The sequence below is a fragment of the Tachyglossus aculeatus genome, chromosome 20 (assembly GCF_015852505.1).
Source record: "Tachyglossus aculeatus isolate mTacAcu1 chromosome 20, mTacAcu1.pri, whole genome shotgun sequence".
In the NCBI taxonomy this organism is placed as follows: Eukaryota; Metazoa; Chordata; class Mammalia; order Monotremata; family Tachyglossidae; genus Tachyglossus; species Tachyglossus aculeatus.
In genome coordinates this window covers 31,292,983-31,305,946 of record NC_052085.1, presented here as the reverse complement: position 1 = coordinate 31,305,946, position 12,964 = coordinate 31,292,983, and the positions used below count along the sequence as shown (strand labels likewise).

The 12,964-nt window shown below is 45.9% G+C and overlaps 1 protein-coding gene across 1 annotated transcript in view; it reads right to left on the bottom strand.

Annotated features, from left to right (window-relative positions):
• TENM4 (teneurin transmembrane protein 4) overlaps positions 1 to 12,964 on the bottom strand; it is a 391,883-nt gene that overhangs the window by 216,132 nt on the left and 162,787 nt on the right. The window contains exon 3 of the mRNA XM_038761748.1: positions 1,692 to 1,762. The gene's annotated coding sequence lies outside the window, so the exon portion shown is untranslated. The remainder of the gene's footprint in view (positions 1 to 1,691; positions 1,763 to 12,964) is intronic.

The window sequence follows — 12,964 nt, the reverse complement described above, 5'->3', positions numbered from 1 at the left end:
AGAGGTCATGGGTTCAAATCCAAGCTCCACCAACTGTCAGCTATATGACTTTTGGCAAGTCACTTAACTTCTCTGTGCCTCAGTGACCTCATCTGTAAAATGGGGATTAAAACTGTGAGCCCCGTGGGACAACCTGATCACCTTGTAACCTCCCCAGCACTCAGAACAGTGCTTTGCACATAGTAAGTGCTTAACAAATACCATTATTATTATTAAACACTGTTCTAAGTGCTGGGGCAGATACAAGTTCATTAGGTTAGACACAGTCCCTGTCCCGCATGGGGCTCACAGTCTAAGTAGCAGGGAGAACAGGAGACCTGAGGCACAGAGAAGTTAAGTGACTTGCCCAAAGTCACACAGCAAGCAGGTGGCAGATTGGGATTAGAACTGGGGTCCTGATTCCCAGGCACATGCTCTTTTCACTAGGCCAGCCCCAGACATCAGCACTGTCTTCCTCGAGGAAGCAAGATTAAGCAGGGGGGTCCGGGATCTCGTGGCAAGAACCGGCAGCATGCCTTGCTATTTCTTTAGCGTATGACCTTCGTGAAAGGTCTCAGCACGTATCACTTTAAGTCACACTCATCGAAATAGCCGAGGCAGCAAAGAGACGACCCACTGACTGGTCTCGCTTTATTTGCCAAGCAAGTGAAGCTGGGAATCTGTGGGGGTGGGCAAGGGGCTGCGGCCCTCCTCCTAGCTTTATTAACTGGATTCGTTGCGTTGTTCAGCCCAGGGCTCCTAACAAGACCTGAGAGTTTCCAGTCAGAACTGGAGCGAGGCAAAATGGAGGCTCCTTTGAAACCTGCCTCTTCCCAGTCTCCAACTCACAAAAATCCCTGCGGCAGAAGAGCTGGCACCTTTGCCACTCTCCCCGGGTAGGTGGCTCCCGCTGATATTCACTAGGGTCAATGTGGCCTCAGCCCAGGAACAAGATGGTCAGATCTCTGGCCCTGCAACTCCAGCAATATCTATCGAGTCACCGACTCAAGTCTTGGTCCTCCAACCTTTGAGGCAAGGAAGATTAGCCGGTGAGACTTACCAGAAACAGCCCTATGCTCTCTTCAAGGAGTGACTCCCCTGAGACCTTTCCTATTCCAGCCACCTTTCACGGGATCCGAGATGAAAAAACAAGGCAAACACATCTGAAATGGCACCTTATAGAAAGCTACAGACTGTGCCTAGATTAGAGCTTCCTTCCACTTGTAGTGGTTCAAGGATCCACACACCTCATTCATTTTCCCTCCCTCTTATCCGGGATCACTGATCTCAGACCTGTTAGCCCTGAGTTACCCAAACAAATGTCTTGGCTTCCGACTGAAGGGAGAGGCATCACAATTGCCCGCAATTCCTTGCACCACAAACCCTTCCCATCCCGGGGCCAACAGGACGACGTTGGAGTCTCTAAATGCTGGTGAAACACAAGAACCTCTCACACACACAGGTTGCATTAGGTTGGGGATGGAAGACATCAATATGTGTGCTGATGGGGTAATTGTTAGGTGAAGGAAATTACAGGGTGGTGGAGAAACCGTTGATTTTAACAAAAGATGTTCAGAACAAAGGCTGGTTCCCACCAGCCACTCCGTAGACCTGTTCCTGGAAGTTCGGTAAGTGCACGCTGGCAGGCCTGCGTCACTTGACAGTTTATGAAGAACCTTTTCACACAAACATAAAAGAAAAAAAACACATACCTGATGTGTCAGGGAACGATCTCCAAATCGGATTCGAAGGCTGATGGTATCAGACGGCTGTCAGAGTTGGCCTGGAATGACAAGGATGGAGAGGAATTACAAAGCAGAAACAACTATATTAGAAACATCATCATCGGTCTTTATTGGGCACCTGTGGAGGACTTTACTAGGCGTTGGGAAGTATGCAAAGGAAGCAAGATATACGAGATCCCCCCATCACGCAAACCTTGAGAGGCTTATACAGTGTGGCCCAGTGGAAAGAGCATAGACAGACCTGAAAGCCAGAGGATCCGGGTTCTATTCCCAACTGCTACATGCCTGCTGTATGGTCTTGGACAAGTTACTTCACTGTGCCTCAGTTTCCTCATCCGTTAAGTGGGAACAAAACACCTGTTCTCCCTCCTCAGACTGTGAGCCCCGTTTGGGACAGGAACTGTGTGTATGATCTGATTGTACTGTATCTACCTCAGTGCTTGGCATATAGTTAAACATTTAAATACCAAGCTGAGGGAGGCCTGACAGATAAGATTTATTCTGGATAAAAATGGGACATAAGATCATCCCAAGATGCTGTGCCTTATCCTTTCCTGTGCAAAACATCAGAGAGAACTGAGGGACTAAAAACCGATTCAGTATTCTGGGACATCTAGACTACAGTCCCCGAATGCCGGGGACCTAACCAGTCTGACCACACTTTAACATTAAAGATGGTCTCCATCAGGGACCGTGAGCTTTCAGAAATCCAGGCGTGTCCGAGATTTGTTTTTTTTTTTTTTTTTTTAATGGTATTTGTTCTAATCCCAGCTCCACCAAGTGTTTGCTGTATGATCCTGGGCAAGTCATTTTACTTCTCTGAGCCTCAGTTTCCTCACCTGTAAAATAGGATTCAAATACCTGCTCTCTCCCAGTTCTTAGCCTGTGAGCCCCATATGGGGCAGGGACCATGTCCAATCTGACTGTATTGTACCTATCAGCGCTTTAATACAGTGCTTGGCCCATAGTGCTTAACAAATACCTCAGTTATTATTATTATTAATATATTATTATTATTATTGAAATGTGAGGGAGAGAAAAGATAGGCCCCCTAAGGGGTCCCCAAACCCCCAATTACCCAAAAATGGTTCTTTCCCACGAAATGTGGATATGGGACCAACAGTTCTGTATAATTCCCCTCACTGAAGGAAGCCAGGAGTTCTACGGCACCCAGAAATATAGTTATCAAAGGTACTTATTGAGCACTTCATGTGTGCAAAGCACTCTACTACAATACAACCAAGTTGGTAAACACATTCCCTGCCCACAAGGAACTTACAACCTAGAGGGGGAAGACAAAGACATTAAAATAAATAAATAACAGAGAGGGGAGAGACACAGGTTTTAAAATTAATAAACATCATAGGGGGCGAGACAGAAGTTAATAAACAGATAGAGGGGGGACAGAGGCATTAAAATAAAAAACAAGGGGGGGGCGGACAATAAACAACAGAGAGTGAAAACAAAGCCACTAAAATAAATAAAGGGAAACAGAGACATTAAAATAAAGAGGGGAGACAGACATTAAAATAAATAAAGGGGCAGGGTGGACAGACAATATAAGCAGAGAGGGGAGAGAAAAACAGAAGGGGGAAGCAAACAATAAAATAAACAGAAGGGGGAAACAAACAATAAAATAAATAAATAAACATAAGGGGGAAACAAACAGTAAAATAAATAAACAGAAGGGGGAAATGGACATTAATATAAATGAATACCAGAGAGTGGGCGACAGCCACCTAAATAAATTACACATAAGTACAGCAAACAGCCACATACCCATTACACTAGTTAGTGTGGTACTGGTAACGGCTTAGTATGTACCAAGCACTGTTCTGTGCACTGGGTAGATTGGTACTTGTTAAACCCTTACCCCTCTAGACTTTCTCTCTATATATACCATAAGCTCGTTGTGGGCAGGGAATGTGTCTGTTTATTGTTATATTGTACCCTCCCAAGCACTTAATACAGTGCTCTGCGCACAGTAAGCACTCAATAAATACGATTGAATGAAAGGAGCTTGTGATAGAAGATAATCAGATCTAACACAGTTCCAGCTCCATCTCTCCACCTTCCCACGAACCCGTTACCCTGTCTCATTTGGCCTAGGACCCCCCTGAGGATCTGGGGGAGGAAGGCCAAAGGGCTGTAGAAGCCCCCTCCCTGCCACCAGGCTACAAGCTGGGGCTCCAGGCTGGCTCCCCGGATTTCCCCCCACCCCCTCCATCACCGCACATGGGGCAGACCCCCACCCTGGTCGGGCAGTTGGTCTTCATTCTTAACCTCAAGACGGAAGGCGAAGCCCCCAAAGGTGCCCTGACCACAAAGGTCCACCCGGACAGAACCCAGCTCACCTCTCCAGTCACCAACGCGGCAGGTTTCCCGGTCCCTCTTCTCAGGACCCTCAACAGAGAAGACCCCCCCCAAAAAAAAACCCAGATAGACGCCCCCCACCCACCTCTTGGTGGCTGAGATAATTGGGAGCCAGCACGAGGCATCTGCTAGGATTAACCCTGTGCGCATCAGCCAACTCTGCTGCATTGTCCTCTCTCCCAAGTGCTTAGTACAGTGCTTTGGCATAATAATAATAATGATGGCATTTGTTAAGCGCTATGTGCAAAACACTGTTCTAAGCACTGGGGAGGCTACAAGGTGATCAGGTTGTCCCACAGGGGGCTCACAGTCAATCCCCATTTTACAGATGAGGTAACTGAGGCACAGAGAAGTTAAGTGACTTGCCCAAAGTCACACAGCTGACAATTGGCAGTAAGCACTCAATAAATACCAGCGATGACATGCCGGGTGGGGCACAGGTGGGCTTCTCCCCTATTTTCAGAGTGATCCCCTCTCCCCGACCCTCACTGCCTCCAGAGAGCCAGCCTCCCCCGGCTAAGGTCATCAGTACATCACCTGGGGCTGGAGGAGACTCCTCAGCCCCTGATAGGGAGGGCGTCCTCACCTGTGCCACCTGCCCATAAAGGCTGAGGGCCGCCACCTGGGAGCAGCCTGAGCTCACTGGCTTTACTAATTAGCCAAGGTAATTATCAAGTAATTATCAAGCTCTTCCTAAATCCGTGGCTCCGTGATAAGCCCCGGGGTAGATGCCACCCGTTACAGAAGCACCCCAACCGAGGCCTCCAAAATAATAATAATAATAACAGTAATAATGATAAATAATGGTATTAGCTAAACACTTACCATGTGTCAGGCACTGGACTAAGCGCTAGGGTGGATTCAGCTCTGCCATTTGCCAGCTGTGTGACCTTGGGCAAGTCACTTCGGTCCCCTCATCTCTAAAATGGGGATTAAGACTGAGCCCCATGTGGGACAAGGACCGTGTCCGACTCTTTTTGCTTGTATAATAATAATAATAGTAGAATTTATTAAGTGGTAACTATGGGCCAGGCACTGTACTAAGTGCTGGGGGTGGATACAAGCAAATCGAGTCGGACACAGTCTCCCTCCCCCATGGGGCACTTCATGTGTGCAGAGCACTCTACTACAATACAACCAAGTTGGTAGACACATTCCCTGCCCACAAGGAACTTACAACCTAGAGGGGGAAGACAACGACATTAAAATAAACAAATAACAGAGAGGAGAGAGACACAGATGTTAAAATTAATAAACATCATAAAGGGGGGGAGACATAGAAGTTAATAAACAGATAGAGGGGGGAGACAGGCATTAAAATAAAAAAACAGAGGTGGGGGGAGACAGACAGTAAACAACAGAGAGTGAAAACAAAGCCACTAAAATAAATAAGGGGAAACACAGACATTAAAATAAAGAGGGGAGACAGACATTAAAATAAATAAATGGGCAGGGTGGACAGACAATAATACAAGCAGAGAGGGGAGAGACAAAACAGAAGGGGGAAGCAGACAATCAAATAAACAGATGGGGGAAGCAAACAATAAAATAAATAAATAAACAGAAGGGGGAAACGAAGAATAAAATAAATAAACAGAAGGGGGAAATGGGCATTAATATAAATGAATACCAGAGAGTGGGCGACAGCCACCTAAATAAATTACACATAAGTACAGTCTTAATCCCCATGTTACAGATGAGGGGTCTGAGAGGAAGTGAAATGACTTGCCCAGGGTCACACAACGGACAAGTGGGGGGCGGCGGGATTAGAACCCAGGTCCTTCCGACTCCCAGGCCCGTCCTCTACCCACTAGGCCGCCCTGCTTGTCAGGGAGGGAAAATGGGGGTCTTCTGTCCATTTTAAGTAGGAGAAAAGTGAGCCCGGAGAGATCCAGGGCTTTCCCAAGACCAGCCAAAAGGCACGTGGCAGGGCTTTTTGCACGAGGCTACACTGGGGGCGTGTAGTGATGGTTGCCCAGGCTACCTCTGATGGCTGTGGGCGGGGCCGAGCCGCAGGTGGCAATCAATCAATCAATCAATCGTATTTACTGAGCGCTTACTGTGTGCAGAGCACTGTACTAAGTGCTTGGGAAGTACAAGTTGGCAACATATAGAGACAGTCATTACCCAACAGTGGGCTCACAGTCTAGAAGGGGGAGACAGACATATTAATAAAATAAAATAAATAGAATAGATATGTACAAGTAAAATAAATAGAATAATCAATATATACAAACATATATACAGGTGCTGTGGGGAAGGGAAGGAGGTAAGACAGCGGGATGGGGAGGGGGAAGAGGGGGCACAGAGACTGATTGATTGATTGATAGACTGATAAACCGACCACAGCCAAGCAGCCCACGGCCATTTAGGCTCCCTCTTAAATAATGATGGCATTTGTTAAGTGCTTACTATCTGCCAAGCACTGTTCTAAGCGCTGGGAGGGGATACAAGGTGATCAGTTTGTCCCACGAGGGGCTCACAGTCTTCATCCCCATTTGACAGATGAGGGAACTGAAATGATGGCATTTGTTAAGCGCTTACTATATGCCAAGCACTGTTCTAAGCGCTGGGAGGGGATACAAGGTGATCAGGTTGTCCCACTGGGGGCTCACAGTCTTCATCCCCATTTTACAGATGAGGGAACTGAGATGGTGGTATTTGTTAAGCGCCTAGATGTGTCAAGCACTGTTCTAAGCACTGGGAGGGGATACAAGGTGATCAGGTTGTCCCACGGGGGGCTCACAGTCTTCATCCCCATTTTACAGATGAGGGAACTGAGATGGTGGTATTTGTTAAGCGCCTACGATGTGCCAAGCACTGTTCTAACCGCTGGGGGCAGGGGGTACAAGGTGATCAGGTTGTCCCACGGGGGGCTCACGGTCTTCATCCCCATTTGACAGATGAGGGAACTGAGATGATGGCATTTGTTAAGCGCCTAGATGTGCCAAGCACTGTTCTAAGCGCTGGGGGGGATACAAGGTGATCAGGTTGTCCCACGGTGGGGCTCACAGTCTTCATCCCCATTTTACAGATGACAGAACTGTCCCAACCTCACATCACCCTGCTTCCTCCTCCTCTTACACCCTTCTCCTCTCATCTTCCTACCTCCCTTTCCCTCCACCTCCCTTTCCCTCCACATTCCCCACCCCCTCCCGACTCCCTACATTCTCCTGCTTCCCCTCTCTCTTCCCTATGTTTTCGCTCACTCTTTAAATTAATGTCTGCCATAGTGGAATAGTCCAACCACCTATCACGGAGTCCATTAGTTAATAACAATTATAACAATAATAATACCTCTTGCTAAATTGGTATATTCCAACCACCTATCCTTGAGTCCATTAGTTACTAATAATTATAACAACAATAATACCTTTTGGTATTTTTAAGCACAAACTATGTGTCAAGCACAGAGTTACGCTGGAGTAGATACAAGACAATATTTTTTATTATTAATAATAATAGTGATAGTGATAATAATCATTGTTAAGCGTTTACTATGTACCAAGCAATGTAGTAAGCGCTGAGGTCGATATAAAAAAACCTGGTCAGACACAGTCCCTGTCCCACATGACACTCACAGCCTTAGTGTGTATTTAACCTCCACTGTTTAGCTCAGGAAACTGAAACCCAGAGAAGTTAAGTGACTTACCCAAGGTCACTCAGCAGGCAAGTGGCAGAGCCAGGATTAAAAACTGTGACTCCCCAGCCAATCCAGTCGATAGTTCCAATGATGTGACTTTCCCATTGCTCAAGATTCTTGGGGAAAACATGACATTCCTGCTCCCCCTGCCCCCAACCCACCCCACATTCCAGCTGAACGTTCAATACATTATAGGGAATCCAACCAACAAAAGGACTGGGAATCCATCTTGCTCCCACTTAAAGTTGGGCAGATGCAGGGATAAACATCCTTTACCCTGGGCCATATAATAATAATAATAATGATGATGACATTTATTAAGCACTTACTATGTGCAAAGCACTGTTCCGTAGTTACTGCTCCCACTGAGAGCTCACACTGTGTGACTTTGGGCAAGTCACTTAACTTCTCTGTGCCTCAGTTCCCTCATCTGTAAAATGGGGATGAACACTGTGAGCCCCCCATGGGACAACCTGATCACCTTGTAACCTCCCTGGCGCTTAGAACAGTGCTTTGCACATAGTAAGCGCTTAATAAATGTTATTATTATTATTATTTGCCCCTGGGATTCAAGCCCATTTCAAGCCTTAGACAAGCCCCGCGTGTCAAATTCACACAGATTCATTCATTCATTCATTCATTTGTACTTCCCAAGCGCTTAGTACAGTGCTCTGCACATAGTAAGCGCTCAATAAATACGATTGATGATGATGATGATGATTCATTCATTCAATCGTATTTATTGAGTGCTTACTGTGTGCAGAGCACTGTACTAAGCGCTTGGGAAGTACAAGTCGGCAACGTATAGAGATGGTTCCTACCCAACAACGGGCTCACAGGCTAGAAGGGGGAGACAGACAACAAAACAAAACATGTAGACAGGTGTCAAAATCGCCAGAACAAATAGAATTAAAGTGCTGTCGCACACTTAGGCAGGCTATAGATTTAACTCCCCATGATCATAATATGGCCAGCAAAGGAAGATCACCGAATATGTCTCCTTGTTCCCTATTGTTCCGAGCAAAAGGAAAGGGGAAAATATTTGTGTTGAGGGCTTACCTGACCCAGAATACAGTCAGCAGAAACATGGTGCTCATTAAGAGTCTGCAGTTTAATTCAATTATAATATTTTGTTTAACTGTGCCTCATGTAAAGAATATTAAGTAAGAATGCTTGTATGATCGCCTCATCAAGGAGCATTAGTGTGGGTGGGTGTGGTTTTACTACTTGATCTACGAGGAGAATATAAGAGTCTCACCTCTTGAAAGGCATTTCTGAAATATTATCAATCACTGGTATTAATTGAGCGCTTACTGTGTGCAGACATGTATTAAGCGCTTGGGAGGGTACAACACAACAGACTTGATAGACACGTTCCCTAACCACAATGAACTTACAGTCTACAGGAATGCTACTAACTAGAGAAGCAGCATGGCTCAGTGGAGAGAGCATGGGCTTGGGAGTCAGAGGTCATGGGTTCTAATCCCACTCCACCACTTATCAGCTGTGTGACTTAGGGCAAGTCACTTAAAGTCGCTGTGCCTCAGTTACCTCATCTGGAAAATGGGGATTAAGACTGTGAGCCCCACGTGGGACAACCTGATGACCTGATATATTCCCCAGTGCTTAGAACAGTGCTTCGCACATAGTAAGCACTTAATAAATGCTATCCTTATTATTATTATTATTATTATTACAACACAACAGACTTGATAGATACATTCCCTGCCCACAATGAACTTACAGTCTACAGGAATGCTACTAACTAGAGAAGCAGCGTGGCTCAGTGGAAAGAGCACGGTCTTGGGAGTCAGAGGTCATGGCTTCTAATCCCGGCTCCACCACTTATCAGCTGTGTGACTTTGGGCAAGTCACTTAACTTCTCTGTGCCTCAATTACCTCATCTGGAAAATGGGGATTAAGACTGTGAGCCCCACGTGGGACAACCTGATCACCTTATATATTCCCCAGCGCCTAGAACAGTGCTTGTCACATAGTACACACTTAACAAATACCAAAATTATTATTATTATTATTACTAACAACTGTGGGTGAGCAAAAAGAGAGTTAAGGGTATTTACTGAGCATCTACGAGTGGTACTAAGTGCTTTGGGTTGCAACCTAGATTGTAAGCTTCTTGAGGGCACGGATCATGCCTACCTATTCTATTATACTCTCCCATGCACTTTTAGTGCAGTGTTCTGCTCAGAGTAAGGCACCAATGAATGGACTGATTGGGAGAGTACAACCGAAGCAAGACCAGATTTCCCTAATCAATCATATTTATTTTGTGCTTACTGTGTGCAGAGCACTGTACAAAGCACTTGGGAGAGTACAGTAATAACAAGAGTTGGTAGATATATTCCCTGACCACAATGAGCTTACGGTATAGAGGGGGAGCTTTAGAGCCCCTCCCTGCCCTCAAGGAGTTTAGAATCTAATGAGGGAAAGAATGATTTACAAATAGCAGGCAGAGGAGGATGAAAAAAGACACAACAACAAATAGTAGAAATGTATCGGGGGAAATAGGTGAATGAATAATTGAATATACAGCTACATGTATATATACTCTTAAATTCTCCACCATTTGTCTGGTGTGTGACCTTGGGTAAGCTACTTAACTTCTCTGGGCCTCAGTTACCTTATCTGTAAAATGGGGATTAAGACTGTGACATGTGGGGCAACCTGATTACCTTGTATCTACCCCTGTGCTTAGAACAGTGCTTGGCACATAGTAAGCACTTAACAAATACCAAAGTCATTTATTTATTTAAGGCCGAGGATACGATTAAATTCATAAGTGGGTACAGTGGCTGTTGTGTTGATAAAAATAATAACGGTTACGGTATTTGTTAAGCACTTACTAAGTGCCAGGCATTGTAGTAAGCGCCCGGGTGGATTTGAGCAAATTGGGTTGGACACAGTCCTTTGTCCCACGAGGGGCTCACAATCTCAATTCCCATTTTACAGATGAGGTAACTGAGGGACAGAGAAGTTAAGTGACTTGTCCAAGGTCACAGAGCAGACAAGTGGTGGAGTCAGGATTAGAACCCATGATCTTCTGACTCCTGGGCACATGTTCTATCCATTATGCTATACTGCTTCCCATGAACCTAGCGTGTTGAGAATTAATCATGTGAGGTAATAGATCAATTTAGTTCCTAATCTGCTCTACAGCACTGGGGGAGTCATTTCCATCCACAAGGAAGGCAAGGGAATTGTTTTGGCTTGGGCAGTTTGGGAATGTTCGGGAAGTTTTAGTTTGATAAAAGTCATTCCTCAGTAATTCCATTTTTTCTCCAGAACCGGATAAAGTCGTCGTTTTCTTGAAAAGCTCCCCATTGGTTTCATTTCCATATTTTAATCACAATGTGTGTGGGGGGGGAACTGCCGTGCGCTTTGAAAATGATTTTTTCCCCGTGTAATTGAAGCCTGCTAGATTTGTTTCCACCACGCCAGATGGTCTGTGTTGCTTGGAACAGATCCGGACAGTTCTCTGACTCTGCCTCACTGGGACTGGAGCCCAAGTCCTTAAAAATGTGGGCCACCGCCAGTGTTGGAAGACGCAATGTGAAAAAAAGAGCAGCGCTGATGTCTGCCTGGGTTGGATGGAGATACAGCCTCCTCTGACAGCCCTAAGAACAGCCAAAATCGAGATCACAGCAACCCAATACAAAGGACACAGGCTGGGAGTCAGGAGGCCTGGGTCTCATCCCAGCTCCTCAACTGTCCTGCTGTGTGACCTTGGGCAAGTCACTTAACTGCTCTTCTCCCACCAATTGTAGTTGCTGTCTTCAGGTCACCAGCCTATAAAGTTTTATTTCTGATCTATCTTGGGCTTGGTTAAAAGTGTCGGCTCGTTTCAGAATCCAACCGAACACACTGCCCTGATTACCTGACTAATCCAATATACTCTGATTCCCTCGCTGTCAGAGGGAGTCAAATCGGACTCCCAAATTTGAGAGTCTGGACAACTAGAACCGGACTATCGGACAACTAGATATCCGATAGAATCGGACAACTAGAACCAAGCTCACAAGAAAGGAAGGCCCACACTCATTACATGGTCTTTCTGAATAAATTGGAAATAAATAAACGCACAGCCCTATTTAATAATAATGATAATAATAACGGCATTTATTAAGCGCTTACTATGTGCAAAGCACTGTTCTAAGCGATGGGGAGGTTACAAGTTTGCCCCATGTGGGGCTTACAGTCTTAATCCCCATTTTGCAGATGAGGTAACTGAGGCACAGAGAAGTGAAGTGACTTGCCCAAAGTCACACAGCTGACAGTTGGCGGAGCCAGGATTTGAACCCCTGACCTCTGACTCCAAAGCCTGTGTTCTTTCCACTGAGCCACGCTGCTTCCCCTGTTTCCACCTGTAAATTCAGCAGGCCGTAAAAAGAAAAGCCGCGTGAAAGGGGGTCTCTTTCAGGCCACCCTGGTGACTTCAGCAATAGAAAAGAAACAGCAGAAAAGCTGCGCGGCCTAGAGGAAATGGCTCAGGCCTAGGAATCAGCCCTGGGTTCTAATCCTGGCTCGGCAACGTGCCGGCTGTGACCTAGGGAAAGTCACTTCACTTCCTTTGTGCCTTAGTTTTCTCACCTGTAAAATGGGGATTCAACACTCATTCTCCTTCTGTCTGTCCCAAATGGGACAGAGGCTTTGTCTAACTTGATTACTTTGTATCTACCCCAGCGCTTAGTACAGAGCCTGGCACATGGCAAGCGCTTAACAAAAGCTACCATTACTATTACTATTGCACAGCCAGCACTAAACTTTCTAGCTGCTTTGTGGGAAGAAGGAGCAACACTTAGTGGGAAGTGCCTGGTCTGGGATTCAAAGAACTGGGTTCTAATCCCAGCTCGGCTGTTTGCTTGCTGTGTGAACTTGGGAAACTCACATAACTTCTCTGGGCCTCAGTTTCCTTATTTGATAATTATAATGATGACATTTATTAAGCGCTTACTACGTGCAAAGCACTGTTCTAAGCGCTGGGGTGGTTACAAGGTGACCAGGTTGTCCCACGGTGGGCTCACAGTCTTAATCCCCATTTTACAGATGAGGTAACTGAGGCCCAGAGAAGTGAAGTGACTTGCCCAAAGTCTCACTGCTGACAAGTGGCAGAGCCGGGATTAGAACCCATGACCTCTGACTCCAAAGTCCATGCTCTTTTCCACTGAGCCACGCTGCTTCTCAAAAATCCCCATTTATTTGTAAA